The sequence below is a fragment of the Odontesthes bonariensis genome, chromosome 15 (assembly GCF_027942865.1).
Source record: "Odontesthes bonariensis isolate fOdoBon6 chromosome 15, fOdoBon6.hap1, whole genome shotgun sequence".
In the NCBI taxonomy this organism is placed as follows: Eukaryota; Metazoa; Chordata; class Actinopteri; order Atheriniformes; family Atherinopsidae; genus Odontesthes; species Odontesthes bonariensis.
The window spans coordinates 7,081,284-7,104,522 of NC_134520.1; positions in this window are offsets into that span (position 1 = coordinate 7,081,284).

The window sequence follows — 23,239 nt, forward strand, 5'->3', positions numbered from 1 at the left end:
GCAAGACCAAAGGAGCCTACCTCAGCCCACACAGGCTTTGGCTTGTGCGGAGGCCAACACAGTGCCAAAGACATGTGCCTGGCAAAAGGCAAGCAATGCCTAAACTGCAGCAAGCTGAATCACTTCGCCAAAGTGTGTAAATCAAAGACTGCTACGCCGCGCCACCGTAAAGCCATACACGCCGTGATGGAAGCGAGCGACGAGGAGGAACAGGAACTCTTCATAGACGAGCTCACGACGGAGAACGCTGGCAAAGACATCGAACAAGCCTATGCAGAGATAAAGGTAGCCACGCAGATCATTAGGTTCAAGATAGACACTGGTGCACAGACTAATGCCATTCCTGAATACATGTTCCGACGGTTATTCAAAGAAATAGCTCTACAGCCAGCTACTCAGAGGCTCATGTCCTACAGAGGCGAGCAGCTGAAGGTGAGCGGCACCTGTCAGCTAAGGTGTAAACACAAAGACCGCTCAGTGACGTTGGAGTTCCACATCGTCGACACCAAAGCGCCACCCATACTAGGCATGAGGGCCAGCTTGGACCTGAACCTGATCAAGCTGATATTGGCAGTAACAAGAGAGGACGAGACACAGAGTCTGCTAAAGGAGTATGCAGACGTTTTCCAGGGCATCGGAGAATTCCCAGGTGAATGTCGCCTCCACGTCGACCCAGATGCCACGCCTGTGGCATACCCGCCACGCCGCGTCCCCATCGCACTGCGCGCCAGGCTCAAGCAAGAGCTGGACAAGATGGAAAAGTCCAACATCATTTGCAAGGTGACTGAGCCCACTGAGTGGGTGAATGCTCTCGTGGTAGTAGAGAAGCCACACACTGGCAAGCTGAGAGTATGCCTGGACCCCAGGGACCTCAACAAAGCACTCCAAAGACCTCACTATCCACTGCCCACGCTAGAGGACGCCATGACGAAGCTAGCTGGAGCACAGTTTTTCAGCGTCCTGGATGCCAGGTCCGGCTACTGGACAATCAAGCTGTGTCCAAAGTCATCCATGCTGACGACGTTCAACACGCCGTTCGGCCGATATCGATTCCTCATGTAGGAGCCTTGGTCCTATTTGGGTTTGATGTTTGGATGTCTATTTTAGTTTGGATGTTGGAACAGGATTTGGGTTGATTTGTGGTTGGTCTCGGGAGAGTTTGGTGGCAGGAGTCAGTGTGGTCGGGCAGCTTGGAGTGGAGCCACACAGTTTTTTGACCCTTCCCTCTCTCGGTCAATTTCTTTGTTTTTCCCTCACCTTTTTTATTTTCTCATACTGGATTATGGATGTATCATTCTTCGTTTTGTGGAAGTAAATTGAAGAACACAAAAAAGGATCTTGTGGAGTTTTTTTTTTATTTCAATTGCGGATGTGGATGACGAGAGAGAGAAGAGCGTCAGGCTTATGGCTTCAATAAGGAAACTACACCTCAGGTTACCATTCGGGCTCAACACGGCCCAAGACGAGTTCCAGAGGCGGGTCGACGAGACATACGAAGGCCTCAGCGGAGTAACAGCCATCGTCGACGACATCCTGGTGTTCGGAAAGACGAGAGAAGAGCACAACGAGAACCTCAGGGCCATGTTGCAGCGCACGAGAGAGAGAGGGGTGCGACTGAACCCGGAAAAGTGCCAGATCTGCGTGCCCGAGGTCAAGTATTTTGGACATACGCTGTCCCGTGAGGGTATCAAACTAGACCCCGCCAAGGTAAAAGCCATCCAAGAGATGCCGCCGCCAAAGAACAAAGCCGAGCTGGAGACTATCCTAGGGATGATTAATTACCTGGCCAGATTCGCACCGCACCTGTCTCAGACAAACTCACCATTACGGTAGCTCCTGAAGCAAGAAAACGAGTTCGCATGGGACCAGCAGCATGAGGAGGCGTTCAAGCGAATCAAAGAACTGATAACGCACCACCCTGTGCTCACATCCTTCGATCCACACAAGGAGCTGAGGCTCCAGGTCGATGCCTCAAAATGCGGCCTGGGAGCAGTCATGCTTCAAGACGAGAGACCTGTGGCGTACGCATCCAAATCACTGAACAGCACAGAGGAAAACTACGTACAAATAGAAAAAGAGCTATATGCCGTGCTGTTTGGGTGCAAGCGATTTCACGAATACATGTACGGCCGCAGGGTGATCGTTGAGTCGGACCACAAGCCGCTGGAAGCCATACTACGCAAACCCCTGGCTGCAGCGCCCCCACGGCTCCAAAGGATGATACTACAATTACAGAGGTACAACATCCAGATCATTCACCGCCCTGGGAAAGACATACCGGTGGCCGACACCCTGTCACGAAAGTCGATACAGCACCATGACAGCAGTATAACAGAAGGTTTAGAGGCACAGGTGCACACGCTCGTCAGCAACGTCCCAGTGAGTAAGACCAAGCTGCAGGAAATCAGAGAGGCAACAGCCTAAGATGCCCAGCTTACCACACTCAGGAACACCACGAGATCAGGTTGGCCCGACGAAAGGACGAAGTGTCCACTCAACATCCAAGAATACTGGAACCACAGGAACGAAATCGCTGAAGTCGACGGCATACTGTTTAAAGGTGAGAAAGTCATCCTCCCTCACACCCTCAGAGCCTACATGATTGCCCGCATACACACCGGACACATGGGCATAGAGAAAAGCAAGAGTCGCGCTCGTGACATCCTCTTCTGGCCTGGCATGGGGAAGCAAATAGAAGCATCTGTGGCAGAGTGCGACATATGCCAGGAACGACGCAGCTCCAACGCCAAAGAGCCACTCCTTTCGTACGACATACCAGAGAGGCAGGTTGTGGGAACTGACCTGTTCACATGGAACTCACAAGATTTCATCATCATTGTTGACTATTTCAGCAGATATTTTGAGATGGAGAAACTTGCCAGCTGCACCTCGTCTGCAGTCATCACGAAGTGCAAGGCGTCATTCGCACGCCACGGCATCCCAGACACGGTGGTCAGCGACAACGGGTTGTGCTACAGCTCCACCGAGTTCCGCTGTTTCGCAGACGAGTGGGACTTTAAGCACGTCACCTCAAGCCCGCGCTACCCACAAAGCAACGGCCTCGCCGAAAGGACAGTCCAGACGGCAAAACACATCTTAGACAAGGCCAAGGCCGGTAAGAAAGATCACCACCTGAGTCTGCTAGAACACAGGAACACCCCAGTCGACAACCTGAAGTCCCCCGCCCAACTCTTGATGACCCGCAGACTCCGCTCAGTGCTCCCAGTGACTGCGAGACAGCTGAAGCCACAAGTGGCACATCAAAAAGTTGTACGTGAGAGGAGAGTAGCATGCCAGCACCGCCAGCAGGTATACTACAACAGATCTGCAAAACCACTCCCCCACCTACCTGTCGGCACGCCTGTCCGTTTCCAGCAATATGACGGGTCTTGGAAACCAGCGACAGTAACACAACTGGCAGACACACAAAGAAGCTATCATATCCAAACAAGCGAGGGACAGACGTTCCGACGCAACAGACGGCATCTTCACGAGAGCAAAGAATGCCCTAACACCACAGACACCCAACACGCACACACCAACACCATACAACAGCACTCACCTGACAAAAACATACAGCCCCCACACCCCGAGCCTGTGGATCAACCACCGCTGGACAGCCAGCCACCTGGTCACACAACAAGATCCGGCCGCACCATCAGGCCGAGACAAGTCCTGGACTTGTAAACATTGAAAGGGTGTAGGCGGATCGCTGCCCTGAAAAACAAAAAAAAAAACACCAGACAAATGCACTTGTTGAAAATACCTACCTTGTTACTTACCTGTTGGTTGAATGCAATAACAAACAAACAAAAAAAAAATTAAGTTTACATATGTGACATAATTGATGTACTTGAAATGTTATACATCATTCTGCGCTTACCTCATTTGTGTTGGATATACTGCTACAAAACACTATATCCATGTTGATGACCAAAGAATGTGAAGGCAAGTGTCCAGAGTTACAAAGATTGTTGCACTTGTTTAAATGCACTTACAAATACTTGTTCCCTGTGTGTTAAGCGAATAACCCTGTTTTTTGTTAAGAAGGGAGATGTAACATTCCGGCCACTGGGGCCACCGTAGGTGCGTGACAACTCACACGAGAATGTTGAGTGATACGTGATTCGAGATGGTGGAATAAACAAAGCACACGCAAGCCAGTGTCAGCGGTTTATTAAATAATAAAACTTAGTGCCAGAGGGCACAAGCATAACAGGTGGGAGAGCTTGTGCAAGGCTGTCAATGCTGTGGGGTCTGAGAAGCGCACACAAGCAGAGGTGAAGAAGAAGTGGTCCAACATTAAGGTGGATGTGAAGCAGAGACTGGCTGCCCACCGCCGAAGTGTGGCCAAAAGTAGGGAAGGGGGCAATTATCTCTGATTACACCTAAGATAAATACCGATGTTTTTGTGTAACTCACAACAAACGTGTTCATACAGTAACCTAGCGCAGAAGTGAGCCGAAGAAAAGGTGAGGCTGATTAAGACATTTCACACTTTACGCATGGGGTTATCAAATTTGCACACAGAGACAATCAGGGGCTTGTTAGAAAGATCTTAAGCTGTAATTTAACCAGCAAAAAACAGCAAGAAACTAACTTTAACCACTGACTAGTAATGATGCTGTGAAGACGGGATAGAAATTGGGGGCTCACATACTCAATGCACATCACAGGAAATAATATTAGGACAATTACACGAATAAAGTTACTCACCAAGAAGTGGACCCATGCTGTGGGTTGGAATGCTGTTACTCAGAATGTATGAATCGGGCATTGAACCAGGCCACCTCGCCACATTGTTGGTTATTTGCATTTGAGCATCACATATGATCTGTACATTGATCGAATGAAAATGTTTCCTGTTGTCATATACAAATTCATCATGTGATGGCGCTTTTATAGGAATGTGTGTGCAGTCGATAGCTCCAATTACATTAGGAAAACTGTCTCTCGCTGCAAATTGCTCTTTAATGTTGGCCTCTTCAACTGCATATTTGATATACCTGGCTGAGATGCGGATAATTACGTCCCACTCTGCTGGCATGGCTCAGCTCAGGGTCGACTAGCACAATTCCAATTGGTTGGCATCTGTATTGCGCTCCAACGCCGGACGTAGCTCTGCACACAGTTCTAGGAGGATTGCCCTCGGTAACCTAAAGCAGCTGATGAGCCAGTCGCCATCATGTGCCAGCGAATCCTCTCTGTCTATGAACACACACTCTCTTCTAATTGCACCATTTGCAAAGTCTTTTAATACTGCTAAAGCAGCCATTGTTTTTAATGTTATGCATTCTACGGAAACCCAGAGCGGATGTGGTACGTATAAACTTTTTTTTGATGGTTTTCTCGAGATAACTAGATAATTATGTCGTTATCTCGAGAAAACAATGATCGTTTTCTCGAGATAACGAGTTAATTTTCCGATGGTTTTCGAGGCCACTTTTTCTCCCCAGTCCGCCCCTGTTTATATGTGTTTATATTAGGGCTTGGCGAGTTAACTCGTTATTATTGCGTAAACTAGTTAATTGTTTAACGCCAATAGATATTTTATCGCGCATTAACGCATTTTTTTTTAATATTTACATTTTTTTTAGCTTTTATGCCTTTAATGGATAGGAAAGTTCAGAGAGACCGGAAGCAGAGAGAGGGGGAACAACACGCAGAACCGGGGTCAGCTGCAGCGAGGACTATAGCCTCTTGTACATGGGGCGCCTGCTCAACCCACTACGCCACAGACCACCCCTGTTTTATTATATATTTTATTATTGTAAAAGTCTGTTGCTCACAGGCTTTTATTTTGTAAAAGTCTGTTGCTGTCTGCTGCGGAACAGGAAAAGAAAGTAATCGCCGGATCCACCAAACACGGAGAAGGGTACAGAACTTTTACTCGGCCATTTTCATTTTAAATGTCATCCAGACGGTGGAGTCGACAGAGCCAAAGTCATCTGTAAACACTGTCAAGTTGAATTGTCTTATCACCGTAGTAGTTCCAGTCTAAAATATCACTTAAAGGCAAAACACACAACTGATACCAGCAACTCAATCAAGGAAACAGACAGTGGAGCTGTCTTCTACATAAAAACTACATAAAAATGCTGATGTTAAAAGTGTGTTTGCACAACAAATGTTATGGCACTTTCATTTATATGGCAGCACATTTAAAATAAAACTAAATGCTAAAAGCTATACACTACTTTTGAATTCATTTTTGGATGTTGTGTACAAATGCGATTAATCGTGATTAATCAGGGAAATCATGTGATTAATTAGATTAAATATTTTAATCGTTGCCCAGCCCTAGTTTATATGTATTTCTGACAAAGGTGTACCCATTTTTACCCCCCTTTCATTGAAAACTGGATAAAGTGGCCTATGAATCAAACATGGAATGTGGAGCGTTTGTGTAACAATTCTGCTTGTGAAAATGCACAAAGCAAATCCCGCTGGTGTGACAAGCATTTAATTTTCTCGAGATAACGAGTTATTTATCTCGTAATCTTTGACGCCCCAAATGTTTTGCGTCTGATGTTATTGTAATTCCATTAAAGCAAAATATTCTGGATGTCTGCACCATCATCATTTCTCGCGAAAAAGATAACGGCACCTCTCATTCATCATTTGGTAACCATGGAGACGGCCTGGTCCCCTCAGCTGGTCACTGATGGAGGCTGGACGTTGGCTTTGACGCCCCAAATGTTATGCGTATGATGTTATTGTAATTCCATTAAAGCAAAATATTCTGGATGTCTGCACCATCATCATTTCTCGCGGGCTCATATGAAAGTTATCTCTACAAGACAAACAAATTGCAAACACATATAAACAGGGGCGGACTGGGGAGAAAAAGTGGCCTTGAAAAATTATCTTGTGATAACGACATAATTATCTTGTTATCTCGAGAAAACCATCAAAAAACGTTTATACGTACCACGTCCACTCTGGGCTTCCGTACATTGCACCTCTTTGCGCATGCTTTAATATCCACTTGTGTAATTGCAGACACATGGGTGTGTACGAATTTTGTTCATGTGTCTCAAATGTGCACATCACAGTCAGAGGACTAATCGTTTTCACATTTATTTATTGTAACAGTTTCCCAACATCACCTCTAAGAGTCCCCAAAGAATCAATAGCTGTAGAAAAGTGCATACGCCAGCCCTGAAGTTGGCGTGAGGCACTGCATGTTTCCACGATCATTTTGCTCTTGATACATCTGATCGTTGACGGGAAAAAGTGCGTAAGCCACTTTTTGTGCATCATGAATAGGAAAAAGTCAAAGTTTTCTTAGGCTATTATTTCCTGTAAGGCAGCATTCAATTGATTCAACTGGAAGTGAAACCTATGTGTAGTAATATGTGTAAGCTCCAACCATGTATATTTTTCAAAGCTTACCTATGTTTTTTATAACATCTAAATCTACAAAAACCTTGTATTTAAAGTCATAGCTCTAAACATTCACAAGTAAGAGGTAAGAAGAGTAAGGAATCATAATTATCATGGAAGTAGAAAAGTGAAAGGACAGTCACAAATTGGTTTTGTGTTGCCATAGACTGGAGCCTTTTATCATCATCTCTTTCCGCTTTAGTATCTGTTGCCAAATCATCTGTGTGGAATGTGTATCAAGATGTGGAGAGTGGACCTGATGCCATATGCAACAGGACATGTTGACGATGTTGAACACTGTTGTGACAACGTATTAAACTTGAGAAGGAAAATGTAGTAATTGTACTAATTGGTGCTCTTATTGCAAAGGTGCAAAATTTTCTCTTTACAGAGAAACCAGTACATTTGACTTGAATTGAATAAAAAATTACTTAAGATCCTTAATATTAAAAGAACATTAAATGTGTTCTGTGGAGTTTTTTATTTTCTTAATGCAGAACTTCTTGATATGCAGTGTTAAAGCTGCGGTCGGCAACTTTTTTTTAGTCATATTAGCTTGAACTGTCATGGGATTCTGGAAGTAGAATATTAAATAGGCTGTTTAGAAAAAATAACGAAATCTGTAGCTCCCTCTGAAGCCTGTAATCATGCTTGCAAAAACCGAGCGCTCCCGGCTGTTTTTAACCAATCAAGTTAGGGTGGAGGAATCCTACCTGTCAATCACAGCTTGTGCACACGCTGCTGAGCGTGAGTCTGCCCGCAGCTTGTGTGCGCTCACACTGGTGTGAACTCATGTGCACAACCTCGTCCACAGAGGGGGAGGGGTTTGGGGGGCGATTCGGAGCTTGTTAGAGGTTGGGGGAGGGACCTGAAAATTGTATCAGTTCGAATTTTCCGACTTTAGACTCGGAATTTTGAAAACCTGCCAACTGCAGCTTTAATCATGTACCTAAAAACTGTTGGGTTCTGGGAGTTGTTTTGTCTTTTCCTTCCACCAGATGGCGTTGTGAGCATGGGGGCGGAGTCCAAAGTCTAACCACGCACACCTGCAAGCAGTTTCCCTTCATCAGGGAGAACCATTTAAAGGGGAACTCCGGGGCATTTGAAGCGCATTTCCATTGCTAGAGGTTGTCAAATACTGACGGTAGGACACAGACCGGTGCAAATCGGCGCTCCCTGTGCTGCGATTGCGCTGTTTGCGCAGCCTGTCATGCTAACCAAATACGTGGTGGCTAAGGGGCAAGAGCTAAACCCTCCACGTAAAACAACAACTTGCACACTGCAGAAACGTCACACCACTTTATAAACCATCCGACAATAAAGTCACAAGCCTTACCATCAAAACCATATGCATGGTTCTCACATTACTGGCATGGGGACGTTACAAAACAACTTTATAAACAGCATGTCACTTACCTCCTGTCGGTAGGCACGCGCATGTGAAAGCCCAAAAGAGTCAATGGACGATAATCCCATATACAAAACAATTATCTTCTCTAGAAAAACTGCGTTCAAGTATTTAAAACATTACAACAATATTACTGGGCATGTATTGTTGTAATGTTTTAAATACTTGAACGCAGTTTTTCTAGAGAAGATAATTGTTTTGTATATGGGATTATCGTCCATTGACTCTTTTGGGCTTTCACATGCGCGTGCCTACCGACAGGAGGTAAGTGACATGCTGTTTATAAAGTTGTTTTGTAACGTCCCCATGCCAGTAATGTGAGAACCATGCATATGGTTTTGATGGTAAGGCTTGTGACTTTATTGTCGGATGGTTTATAAAGCGGTGTGACGTTTCTGCAGTGTGCAAGTTGTTGTTTTACGTGGAAGGTTTAGCTCTTGCCCCTTAGCCACCACGTATTTAGTTAGCATGACAGGCTGCGCAAACAGCGCAATCGCAGCACAGGGAGCGCCGATTTGCACCGGTCTGTGTCCTACCGTCAGTATTTGACAACCTCTAGCAATGGAAATGCGCTTCAAATGCCCCGGAGTTCCCCTTTAAGGAGCATGATACTCGATTCCTTTTACTGACTCGAGTTTGTATGAGTCAATCACTAAAGTGAATCAGGTTTTCGAGTCACTTGAGTCACTTGAGTCACTTGAGTCACTTAAATCAAACACCCAGAGTGTGCGCCACGGAATATACAAACAAGTTCCAAACCACGTCCCAAATCATTGTGAAAAAGGCTAAAAAGTCAAGAAGTCTCCAAGGCGAAACATTTATTTTTCTTTCTTTCTCTCTAAATAAATTCAAATAACCCAAATAGCCAATAAATTAACATTCAGTGTGAAACAGTGCAAAATTATAATAAAATGTATGAAACTGTGCACAAATAGAACATTTAAATAACCTTAACAATAGTGCAAAAATAGTAATATTCTAACATTCAACACTGCACCATTTGAATAAAATAATTATGTACAGAATGAATGAACTCCCCCTTCCTTCAAAATAAAGCCGGGAGGGAAAGGGAGCGAGCGAGCTGTGAGCTGCCTGTGAACTGTGAGTCAGGTACGAATCATGAGTCCTGAATCTGCGGAGCAGCGAGTTTCTACGAGCTGGGAGGGAGAGCGAGTGAGCTGTGAACTGTGAGTCCTGAATCATGAGTCCTGAACTGTGCGGAGCAGCGAGTTTCTACGAGCTGGGAGGGAGAGCGATTGAGCTGTGAACGGCGAGTCCTGAATCATGAGTCCTGAACTGTGCGGAGCAGAGAGCTGGCGAGTTTCTCGGGTATGGGAGGGGCTCTACGAGCTGGGAGGGAGGCGTGTATCCCTTTTCCAACCCAGTTTAGACAAAACCACACCCACTTCCGCAGTACGGAAGCCATGTCTGGAAGATCGTAAATTCGCCCCTTTCAAGATGACAGATCACGATCATACATACACAGAGCTTCTTTGGTACGTTAGCATGTTATGTGAATTAATGCTAGCACCCAAGTTGGTATAATAATACTAGATACAGTCTAGCTAATCATCTAACATTATCTCACGTTATCTCTGACGCCGCCTTCATACATATTTTTTACAGCTTGCCTGAAATCCCCTGCGGTACTAGCAAGTAAGTTATTATCATGTTAGTTTGGTGTTGTTCATAGATAATTAATTACTGTAGCTAAGTTAGGCATGCTGTTTTGTGATGGTTTTGTAAATGTCTTTTACTTTTTCAGACTTAGTGTTTGTGTGTGCTTGGGACTTGAAGAAAACTTGGAGGAGTATCCACAGCTGAAGGTGTCTTGACAGTATATGTCACTCAGTAACTGTTACTATGAGGAATATTACAGCATAGACATAGTTGTATTAAGTTGCAGTATTCAGATTACAGACATCCCAAGTTCCAAAAACTCATTTCAGGGAGATGACTCAGTCCCCCCCCCCCCCCGCCGCCCTCTGACAAGCAGTCGCCCTGGACGCTCGTTGAACAGAGCGTCGCTTTGGACAGATACGCACAGGTTTCACAAGCAACCTCTCCCCACACCACTCTCTCTCTCGTGCCTGCGCTGTCGAAACGCGCATGGTGCACGAGTTATTGCCTGCACGCTCTCACTCGCATTGAAGAAAAAAAAAAAAAAAAACTCCCTCGAATAGTCTAAAATCCGGGATATTTTATCTGACTCGCGGGCATCCGTGATTAACTATCAATATCAGGGAGACTCCCGGACCTTCCGGGAGACTTGGGATGTCTGAGATTATTTTTAAGGAGCACGGTATAGTAGTTGAGTAGCATTACAGTATCACTGTCTTGAATGGCCTATCTATTAGATATCTGTGAAGGCCAGCAAAAGTATTACCTATGTGTGTGGATTTTAATTATTAGTTGTTTGTTTCCTACTTCTGGGGCTGGCTACCAAACCAATTTAGGTGCCATGTCTGCCATTACCATGAGGTGCCATCAGCTGGAGACTACACCAACTTTGATGCCAAAGTCCGCGTGGATCTCGCCACCGTGGATCAAGCAAAGCAGTGGATCCAGTTTTTGAAGGGGTCATCGGGAGTGACATGGAGGGTGGATGTCACCCGACCGAGACGGGGGCACCGTGTGCTATTCAAGGTAAAAGTTGTGCTGTCAACATTTCCTAAAGCAATTTATCAGTGTCTTTTTCCTTGCTGTAAATTCACTATATTTTGGTCAGGCAAGTTACAAATGCCAGCATAAGGTCAATGTCAAGGCCGCAAGCAGCAGCAGCAGGGATTCAAAAAACACCTGCTGTCCAGCAAAACTATTTGTAACTCTGAAGAACTCTGGTGGTGAAACAAACAAGTGAGTTTATTGATTGAAAAGAGCAAGTGAGTTTATTGATCCACTGTCATTGTTTTAGACATAATAGTGATATTGAGATATTGATATATGTTATAGGACTAAGGACCCACATAGGTTCCCATTCGAAGTACGGATAGAAAACAGGCATAATCACCACCTGTTTGTTGCCGATGCTATCCGCTACCGGGATGTTGGGGAAAAGGCCAAAGAGGTTCTCATTGGTCTGTTTGAGATCGGTCACACCCCCACATCTGCTCTGGCGGTGCTAAAACATGACCTCCAAGTGGAGTATGGTCAGCAGTTTGTATATGCCTCTGCCAACAGGGAGATTTGCCCTGACCTGCGCTGTGTGCAAAGGTGGGCATCACACTGGAAAACATGGTCTCCCACTATTTTCTATAGAAATACAATTCAGTGGTAACATTCAGTGAATGTATTTACAATTTTCCACAGTATGAAAGTAACACCCATAACAACTAACTTTGTATTTCCTAGACTGTTCCATGAGGTGTGTAGGGAGGAATATGGAACGCAGAGTGGTCCAAGCATGTTGACAGGCGATGTCTCTCTTGTGGAGGATATGATGGAGGATATGAAAGGACGTTGCCAGGATCCCCTCTTCACTGCTGGGCTAGTGGCAATGGCTAAGCAATACGCCCTCATGAAGACCAACCCCTCCAAACTATTGTCAGCTATCCACACCTTCGGGAAATCAGGGAGCCTGACCAGCAAAAGGGCTACATCATTCAGGCGGGCTGCCAGACGTCAAGGCCCAATGATTGGCTGCCAGCCCACTTCTGTGGCACGCAGGAAGGCAGATAGTGGCTCAAAGAGGCGTCTTTCAGCTGGGCGGCCTGTGAAACGTCACAGTTTGAGTTCATCAGTGGCTTTGAACACCTCCCATGCCAAAAAACACTGAAGAACTCTACCCCCCACTCAACCCTCTCCTCGGAGGCTGGACGTTGGCTTTGTTCTGCGTATGATGTTATTGTAATTCCATTAAAGCAAAATATTCTGGATGTCTGCACCATCATCATTTCTCGCGTCCAACTGGTCAAGCATGTCTCCAGATCCAGCATATGTGGGGCATCTTGAAAAGGATGGTGGAGGAGCGCAAAGTCACTACCATCCACCAGACCTAATGTCGTCATTTACCCTGTGTACTTACTTATGTTGCCAGTGGCTTAGGTATTAATGGCTTTGTGCTGAATTATTTTGAGGAGACAGCAAATTTACACTGTTACACTGTTATACAAGCTGCACAGTCACTACTTTACATTGTAGCAAAGTGTAATTTCTTAAGGATTGTCCCATGAAAAGACAGATTCAGTTTTGTTAAAAAAATGTCGATGTTGGACTTACTTCTGTGATATACTGTACTTATTGTTTGTTTCTTTGAAATGCTTTAATGCTTGCCTTTAATATCTTTTAATTGCCTCCCAAAACGAATTCAAGAATATAAAAAAATATGATGGGAGATAATCGCGTCTTAAAATCTTTAACAGAGAGTGGCGTAGTACACCAAACTACGCTGTCTGTCATGACAATTTATTAACATTTCTAAAATATTCGGGTATGATAGGAGTAAATCGCTAGAATATTTAACAGAAAGTGACCAGTCAAGCACACGAAACAACACTGTCATGACAATAAATTAACAATACTAAACTGACTGCTTTACACACTAAAGATATGCGATAGCCGATAGCCTAGCACATAAGCGAGCTACGTCTTTTCGCATTTGTGATCAGAATGACATATGCGCTCATGACAATAAATAAACATTACTAAATGACTGCTTTTACACAGTAAAGTTACGATGGCGGGCGAGCGATGATAGCTTATGGGTAGCTGCTGCTTCGCGTCGGCATACGCGGCTTCCGTTCTAGCAAGGGGGCGTGGTTTTGTCTAAACTGAGTTGGAAAAGGGATACACGCGGGAGGGAGAGCGAGCTGTGAGCTGTATTAGCTCCGCTTCAGCCACGGAGCTAATACAGCAATTGGCTTTATACATTAACGCTATTGCAGTTAGCATAACAGTTTTGTGGCATGTCTCCTCTTTACAGTTAGCTGGCAGTAGCAGCGGTGAGTCAGTGAACGAGTTAATTGAGACAATGACTCGTAACTCCCGAGTCAGTAAAAAGAATCTCGAGTTTTGAACGATTGACTCACACAAATCGCACATCACTACTGCCAGTCCTTCGGCGCCTGAGTGTTAGCCATATGTGGTTATTTCCCTTCCTGGTTAAGCCAAGCCTGGTTACCTGCGCCTCAATTCCAAGACTACTTTGCTTCCTTGTAGAACCAAGCCTGGTTACTAGCAGTCTCAATCCCTCACCTGAAACTTCCGTATTCCCGGATCAAACCCATGACTGGCAGCCCCGACCTCCTTCTGTGCTTCATTCCCTGATCGAACCCTGTCCGCTCTCCGCCGTGCTCACAGTAAGAACCGCTATCAGAATCCAAGCCGCTAAACCCATTGTTTCCTCCCTCCAGCCATAATTCTACAACTAACCTGTAAGTCTCTGATCATCTTCATTTCTGCAAAGACCTGCTTACAACTCAATAACCTGTGAACCTGTCTTCCAGAGTTCCAGCAGTTTCCCTTGCTTTCCACTCAGCCGCCCTCTAGGACATTTCTAGCCTGCAAATTTGCAATTTCAATTTGTAAATAAACTGTTGCACATTCACTTGCCTCCTGAGAGTTCTCTGAATGTGGGTCTAAAAATAGGAAAACCATGACAAAGACATTTTGTGCAATCTGTGTACATTTTTTTCATCATAATATATTTAAAAATCAATCTTTGGACTACTTTAAAAATGCATTGTTTATGTCCATTGGGGCTTTAGGACCAAGCAATTCTTTAGATTCATTAGGGTAAGTACCAATGCATTGAAGAACAACATACAGTACAATCGGAGGCTATTTTTCAAGGACTCCACCTGTCGGGTTGCACTGCTGAGAGGAATGCTGAAGTGGTTGGTATGAAAGTTAAAATTGTATTGTACTGTACTTCACTGTCAGTCTATTACTCTAAGCTTTGAATTGATTTGGATAATACTTTTTCTCTTTCCACAAAATATTCAGGGCTGTTTTTCACATGGCTAACATTATACTGATGTTTACAGGGGTTTGGAAATGGCAGTTGGCGCTGTTTCTTTCATACTTACAGTCAGAAATATGCTAATGCCATCCTGACCAGTCACTGTAAACTACCATTTCCCACAGTTCCTCTTGAGGCCAGAGCTAAGAAAAGATGTTTACGGACTGTGGAAACGTTTTTATTCTTAGAGCTATTGAAGGAAGTTCCTCTTCTTTTTGGCCAGCGCTCGGAATAAAAAAAATATAAAAAATAAATAAAATGCACTTAGTGCAAAAATGTTGCTAAATATTGCACTCAGCCTAAGGGAAATTGCACAAACAGAAGTATGTAGTTCGACCCCAGGTACAATGTATGGATGGATGTGTGTTAAGCAGTCTTATGGCCAGGGGGAAGAAACTGCTCCTCAATCTGGTTGTTCTGCAGAAGATGCTTCGGAACCTTCTGCCGGACACCAGCAGGGAGAATAGTCCATGGTTGGGGTGGGTGGGGTCTGTGAGGATCTGGTGGGCTCTGGACAGGCAGCGCCTGTCTGCTATGTTTTTGATGGGTGTGAGCAGGGCCGCTGACAGGTTTGGCTGGGCCCGGGACAAAATTCTCTGAATGGGCCCCCCCCGTAGCAACCCACCCACACCGACCTCTACTTTCCCAGTCTCTCATTTATTGCGGATACACCAAAAGGATTATTTACCACTTTGCCTGGATATGGATATGGATATGGACTGAGTGGAGTTATGGCTTTCAAAATCCTACCACAATAAAACTCACGCTATTTTATTCATTTAGAGCTCATAAACTGTACATTTCATCAACCATTTTTCACTTGACCAAGGGAATCATGTTAAGAGTACTTTTATTTATTGCCAGACCCGCGTGTATGTCCGCTGAACTTTCTGAGAATGTTCGGGGAACAAGGCGGAGCCCATTCATCTGGCGAGTGTCAAGTTAAATCAGTCTAAACGAAAGTTACAGGCTACCCCAAAACGTCACGTTTATAACCCATTCGTTACATTCAACTCTATCTAAATGGCAATTTCACACGTTGCCATGTCTATACTGGCTTATTTTAAACAAAATAAGGTTAAACCAGAGCCGCGTTACACTGGCTGTCATTCAGCTGACCGGGGATGATTCTCAAATCAATTCAGCCTGATTGGCGTGAGTGCCTGAAACATTTGGACATATTTGCGGACTAATGCGCATATTCCTTTTTTTTCTTTTTTAATTTTTAATTTTTAAAAAAAAAAAATTTTTTTGGGCCCCCCCGCATTCCTGGGCACGGGACAAAATACCCGTTTGTCCCCCCCCTATCGGCGGCCCTGGGTGTGAGCGGAGTCCCGATGATCTTCTCCCCTGTCCTCACCACCCTCTGCAGAGACTCTGCGGAGGCCTTACAGCTCCCAGACCAGAGGGAGATGCAGCTGGTCAGCAGGTTCTCGATTGTCCCTCTGTAGAAGGTGTAGTAAATTCTGAGAGGTCGTCTTCAAAAACCGGTGTAAAAAATGAGTGATGAAGAAAGCTGCTGAAACGGACGTAGTCGAACAAAAGAAATCTTTATTTCTGTCATCAGGTCCGTCTCAGTTACAGAAAATGCATTTCCCGGGAGAGCCTGTGGTCAAATGTGAAAACTCTCTGCCTGGGGAGAGAAAGTCCCTTACTTTTAAAGAAGATTCAAGGCCACTGGTCCAGGCGTAAAGCCAAAAGATATGGTCTGACTGTAAGGTCCCATATCAAATCTACCTTATTTGGGTAAAACTATTTAAGAGTTTGTTTTTCAGTGTATCTCAGTGTCTTGCACGGAGACGCGCGGAGGCGTCTTGAAATTAACCAGCTGTGGACTCATTACACTCTGGTTCGTCCATTTTGTCTGTGGACTCAATGAACTCAGTTCAGATTTCCTCATGTGCCTTTAGGCCCCATTTTGCCTGTGGGTCCATACACCTCAAAGGTCTGGAGGATGTGGGGAGGGAAGGAAGCTCTCCTCATCCTACGCAGGAAGTGCAGGCGCTGTTGTCCCTTCTTCACCAGTGATGTGAACTAACAGGAGAGATCATATTTCTCCAGTTTTAGCTTCTCTTCATTGGCTCCCTGTTAAATTTAGAACAGAATTTAAAATTCTTCTCCTTGCATATAAAGCTCTGAATGAGCTCTTAATTAAAGCTCCATCATACCTTAAAGAGCTCATCGTAAGATATTTTCCTAACAGAACACTTTGCTCCCAAACTGCAGGTTTACTTGTGGTTCCCAGAGATTCTAAAAGTAGAATGGGAGGCAGATCCTTCAGTTATCAGGCCCCTCTCTTGTGGAATAAGCTGCCAGTAAATGTCCGGGAAGCAGACACCCTTTCCACTTTTAAGACTAGGCTTAAAACGTTCCTTTTTTATAAAGCTTATAGTTAGGGATGGCTCAGGTGATCCTGAGACATCCCATAGTTAAGCTGCTATAGGCCTAGACTGCTGGGGGGCCTCATCTGTCACACCTTTCCTTACTTTGCTCTCTCAACCCCAGCTGGTCGAGGTGGATGGCCACCCTTCCTGAGTATGGTTCTGCCAGAGGTTTCTTTGTGTTAAAAGGGAGTGGTTCCTCTCCACAGTCGCCTCAGGCATGCTCAGGACGGGAGATTAGACTGAAGACAAGTTTCGGTGCAATCTGTTGGTTTCCTTAGCAAGGAAATTGTTTTTGATTTGGCTCTATATGAATGAATTGGATTATTTTGAAATTAATTATGTTTATGTTTATGTTTATGCATTTAGCAGACGCTTTTATCCAAAGCCACTCACAAATGAGGATATAACATTACAGCTAACATCAAAACTAACAATAAGCAACATAGAAGGAAACCACTAGTCAGATTCTGTCAGAGGTGACAGGGGTGACAGTGTCGAGATAAAGAGCAGGCATAGAGGGAAGTACAGAGAGATAATGTACAGTACAGGGTAAGTGCTAGGATAGCAGATGCTTTCTGAAGAGCGGGGTCTTCAAGAGTTTCTTGAAGATAGACAGGGATGCCCCTGTTCTGGTAGCGCTCAGTAGGTCATTCCACCATCGTGGAACGACACATGAAAAGAGTCTGGATTGTCTTAAGCGTGGTGCAGGCACTGCTAGACGACAATGCTGTGACGACCAGAGTGACCAAGTTTTGACATAAGCCTTTGCATATGGCGTGATCTTTGTGCCACCAGGTTGAGCGCGCAGTGACACTGATTTGAGGGCACAGATCTATCTGAAGGAACAATAATTTTAAGCGTATGAATCTCACACACGCTCGCTCATAGGTGCTCGGACACGCGCTCAACTCTGACAAACTGCTCGCTCGAACGGCTCACTCTGCTCGCGCTCGGCTCTATCTCTCTGCTCGCTCGCGGCTCTGTCTCTGCGCTCGCAACTCTGTTAGTTGTATGTAAATGAGCCACACCACCAGCCAATCACAGACTGGTAGTTTTCACAGACTGGTATTTGTGTGATAAATAATAAAAAAATAAAGAGGAAGAATTGTAATAATCATGTTAAAACTGGTGTAGTTGGGTGCTAGCTAGTTAGCCTACTGATTGCTATTGTAGGGTGTCACAAATATTTTAGAGAAAGAAACCTAACATCAACTTTTTTATTTGTTTCTCTTTATATTCTTTTATGTATTTTTAATGCTTCTTCCACTCCCTGCTGCAATGCTTTTATTTTATGTAAAGCACTTTGAATTGTTCTGTACATGAAATGTGCTACAAATAAATTTGATTTGATTTTGATTTGATCAAAATCTAAAACGGTAGAAAAATAAAACTACACCAGCTTAGGAAATTAAATGTTTGAAGTATTGAAGTGGTTGTTTTTACCTAGTAAGTTATGAACTATAGCAGCTGACCCACAGTGGGTTTTTTGAACTTTTAAACTGATCAATTGTGTTATTGGTTTAATCTGTAATGGTTACTGGTTTGACAAAAAAATATAACATCTAGTTTAATTCCTTTAGGGTGATGGTAGAAGTTCAATTGAGTCTGCACTGCAGACTCTGCAGTGATTGGCTGGTGGTGTGGCTCATTTACATACAACTAACAGAGTTGCGAGCGCAGAGACAGAGCCGCGAGCGAGCAGAGAGATAGAGCCGAGCGCGAGCAGAGTGAGCCGTTCGAGCGAGCAGTTTGTCAGAGTTGAGCGCGTGTCCGAGCACCTATGAGCGAGCGTGTGTGAGATTCATACGCACACGCTTAAAATTATTGTTCCTTCAGATAGATCTGTGCCCTCAAATCAGTGTCACTGCGCGCTCAACCTGGTGGCACAAAGATCACGCCATATTTGCAAGAGATTTCAAGTAGATTGGAGCCATTCCATTAAGGACTTTGTAGGCTAACATCAGTGACTTGAATTTCATGCAGGTGACTATGGGTAGCCAGTGGAGTTCAATGAACAGAGGGGTGACGTGTGCTCTTTTCGGCTGATTGAAGACCAGGGGCCTCATGTACAAAGGGTGCGTACGCACAAAATAGTGGTGTACGCACTTTTTCACAGCAACAATCAGATGTATCAAGAGCGAAAAGACTGGAAATGTGCGGTGCCTCAAGCCAACTTCAGGGCTGGCATACGCACTTTTCTACAGCTGTTGATTCTTTGGCGACCTTTGTTTACTGATTGGCAATTCCACAACCCCACAGACAAGGGAGTGTCACAGAGTAAAGTGTGTTTTAGAGAGCAGATGTTATTAAGGTTGCGGTGGCGTTTGGTTGTGTGAAACTTTCTACGCGAGCCGGGGACAACAGTTGGAGACAATTGGATTTCATTGGATTATGGTTACAATGAATTGAGCTCCAATTGGTTTGAATTGGACTATATTATTTAAGTGCCTTAAGATGGCATTTGTTGTAATTTGGCGCTATATAAATAAACTGAATTTAATTAAGAACTGTGATCGTACTCATTAGACACAGAAATTAGGGGTACATTTGTTATTCGTAACATAAGGATGAGGAAAAGTTTCTTTCCCCAGGCCATCGTCAGCTCAACAGTGAGCATTACCCTGGACTCCACTTCTATCTGTTAATACTGTTAACACTGTATATTTCAGATACCTTATACATTTTCTTTTATTCTTATTTTATATTTTTTATTCAAATTTATTCATATTTCATATTTAATTTTAATTATCTTTTTATTGGTAGCAGGACAAGGAAGAATTTCACTGCACATTGTACTGTGTATGATTGTGTATGTGACAAATAAAATTATCTTGAATCTTGAGCTATGGAAAAGTTTCCCTTGTTTGAAAGTGGCTAATTTTTACTTGATAGCATACTTCTTTTATCCTCCATACATTGATGCATTGCTGTGGCACCACCTTTAGATCCATGGAAAACTGTAAAACCCCTGCTAAGTGTTTGTGTATTACAGTATGTGGTTGTGCCTAAATAAGCAAAGCATTTGTGTCAGATGTCAGATAGTCACCACTGTTTACACATTTTGATTATAATGTTGCTAACTGCTGATTGGTACATATTGCATTACCACATTTCCACCAAGGCTTATCACCTTCAAAACAGCAAGGCACAAATACAGCAATGCTAATTCTAAGTAACCAATACCGTTTCCTTGGCAGACAATTTGGTGTTTGTTTAAAAGCTCGCCATCAGAATAAGTTCAAGGAGTTTTAGTGTTGGTTTATTTTTCTAATGGCAGCACATAAGAATGCAAACTTGAGAACATGTGACATACTGACTGTGCAAGCATTCCCAATGCAACAAAATAATGTATTTTATTGTATCATAACCAAAGGCCATTTCATATTTGAAAAAATTCTTAGAAGATATTGACTATTTCAAAAATCATCAAGCTGCTGAAATATACAGCTGGAATAAACCCACTGGAATTCTTCTGTACAACCCTTTAGCATATTTGAGTTTAAGATGTAGCAGCAGTGACATCTCAGACTGTTTTCCTAAGCCTCAGGTGGAGCTGCAGTGCTATCTTGGAGCTAGCGTGTCTCCCTGCAGGACCACCAGCTATGTAAATTGGGAGCAGAATATGTATGATGGATAATGGTAAGTGCGGTAAGTTTCCCAGCCATCTGCTCAGTAGTGGAATAATGAGAATACCTGAGGGGGTCTCTGACTCTCCAACATCTGCTAAGTTATGTTAGCAGGGCATTTAGAAATCTAAATATATGCTGATACTTCCAGGCTACACTGTAAAGCAAACAAATCACAGGGCTGGCTGTGATCTTCATCCATTCATTACGAGGGTGATGCATGATCAGCCACTCATTAGTGATGAATCAGGAAATGCTTCTAAATGTCCCATAAAATGCTTAATTTGTTGCAGAGATTTAGGAGATGATATGGACGGCAGGGCTGGATACAGAATTTTCCCATAGCAGAGTGCCATCTGCCCGATTGAGATTCTGTGAGAGCGTCAGAGCTATTAAAAGTAACAAAGGAAGATTCTAACAGTGGTGACAAATATAACGCCCAGGTGCAGGACACAACAGAAGCATTGGCTCTCACACCTCTACTCTGTAAAACCCCAAGGGCACCAATAGCGGACAAAACCTGACTGGAAATGAATTGAAAAAATGACTGATGGACAATTAACCATTGTGTGGTGTTCATATATTTGTTATTCAGCCAATATTTGTAGGTCTGGTGGATCCGCTGCATTTTTGGGTTTTCAATTCAACATAATCAAACTATTTTATGTTAAAATACTCAGAACATGTAGCCTGGGAATTCCCATGCTGCTTTGCGCTCGATTTCATTCTCACTGCAAAGTCAGCCTGGAAACCACCGCCCTTATTTTTGCCTGAGTTTGGGAACCAATCACAGAACGGGGGGGCAGCAAGACGATGACGACGTCTATGCGCTACACCGAAGCTTGTAGAGTGTTAATCCAACATGGCAGCGGACATAACGTTACCGTTCGATGCAGCCTTAGAAAGTGTTTCGGAGTAGATTCACCCTAGGGTCATTTGAACCGTGACATCCAGCCAAGTAGCCCACCCAAAGTTTTTCCGATATTGGCTGAACATCAGCTGAGTTACTGAGTTATCCCGAATAGCTTAGTACAAGCGCTAATGGACCCTGGCAGTATCTCCAAAATTACCACACTAAAATCACATGCCATGACACCAAACTTCTACAGTAGTACAAATATGGTCTGTACTCACAAAACGATGCATTTGGAAGTTTGTAGATAGTCCAGGAGTTTATTATTATCAACACAAACCTAATAGCTTCTCTGCTGCTAAAGCTGCGTCGACGTCACTTCCTTGATCTGGGAGCTTCAATGTAAGATGAGGGTTGATCTACTACTGTAGACAACAAAGCAAGGCTGCTCAATTTCTCCATTGATAAAATAAATTCACAACTCTACAACATAAAAATTCATGTAGAATATAGCATATACTTTGTTATCTACAGTAGTAGATCAACCCTCATCTTACATTGAAGCTCCCAGATCAAGGAAGTGACGTCGACGCAGCTTTAGCAGCAGAGAAGCTATTAGGCTTGTGTTGATAATAATAAACTCCTGGACTATGTACAAACTTCCAAATGCATCGTTTTGTGAGTACAGACCATATTTGCACTACTGTAGAAGTTTGGTGTCATGGCATGTGATTTTAGTGTGGTAATTTTGGAGATACTGCCAGGGTCCATTAGCGCTTGTACTAAGCTATTCGGAATAACTCAGTAACTCGGCTGATGTTTAGCCAATATCGGAAAAACTTGGCTGGATGTCACGGTTCAAATGACCCTAGGGTGAATCTACTCCGAACCATCACTTTAAGTAGCTTAGAGCGCAAGTTTACTTTTATTTTACTTTTTTTTCTTCTTCTTCCTCGTCGAATTTCTGTCGTCATCTGGTATAAGTGATACAATTGGCTATGAATCGCACGCAAAGCAGCATGGGAAGAACCAGACGCCATTTGATAGACATTCGTAGCGCCCAATAAACGGCTCTAGGCATTCGTAAACCACGCCTCAAATACGAGAAAATGCACACCTAGTTCCCAGACCACCATCTCATCGAGATTGTGGACGCGTCAACCAGGCTACAGAACATGCTGACTTCATCCCAAATTACAAGCAATATAAACAACATATAAGGTTAATGTTTGCCCTTTACCGTTGTTAGTTCACATTTATGAATTATAGTGCTCTTTGTTTTTTGTTCTTTTTTCCAAAAATGTAAGAAAAAAAAAGAAAATCAAGTATTATCAAAATGTGTGGAAAAATTTCAATAAAATTTCAAATGAAGCCAGGGGTTTCATAGCTACTTTTTATTTATTTGAAATTTAGAAACTTTACATTAGAAATGTAACCCATTCAAGTCAGTTTACACAACACTAGCTGTGCACATACAGTAACCATGTCAGTCTAGACAACACATCAGCCCCACTGAACACATTGCCTTTTATTACAATATACATACTATACGACACGAGGGTCATGTTTTACTGTGTGTGTGTTGCATATGTACTTCCTGCACTTCATGCATGAATATTGTGT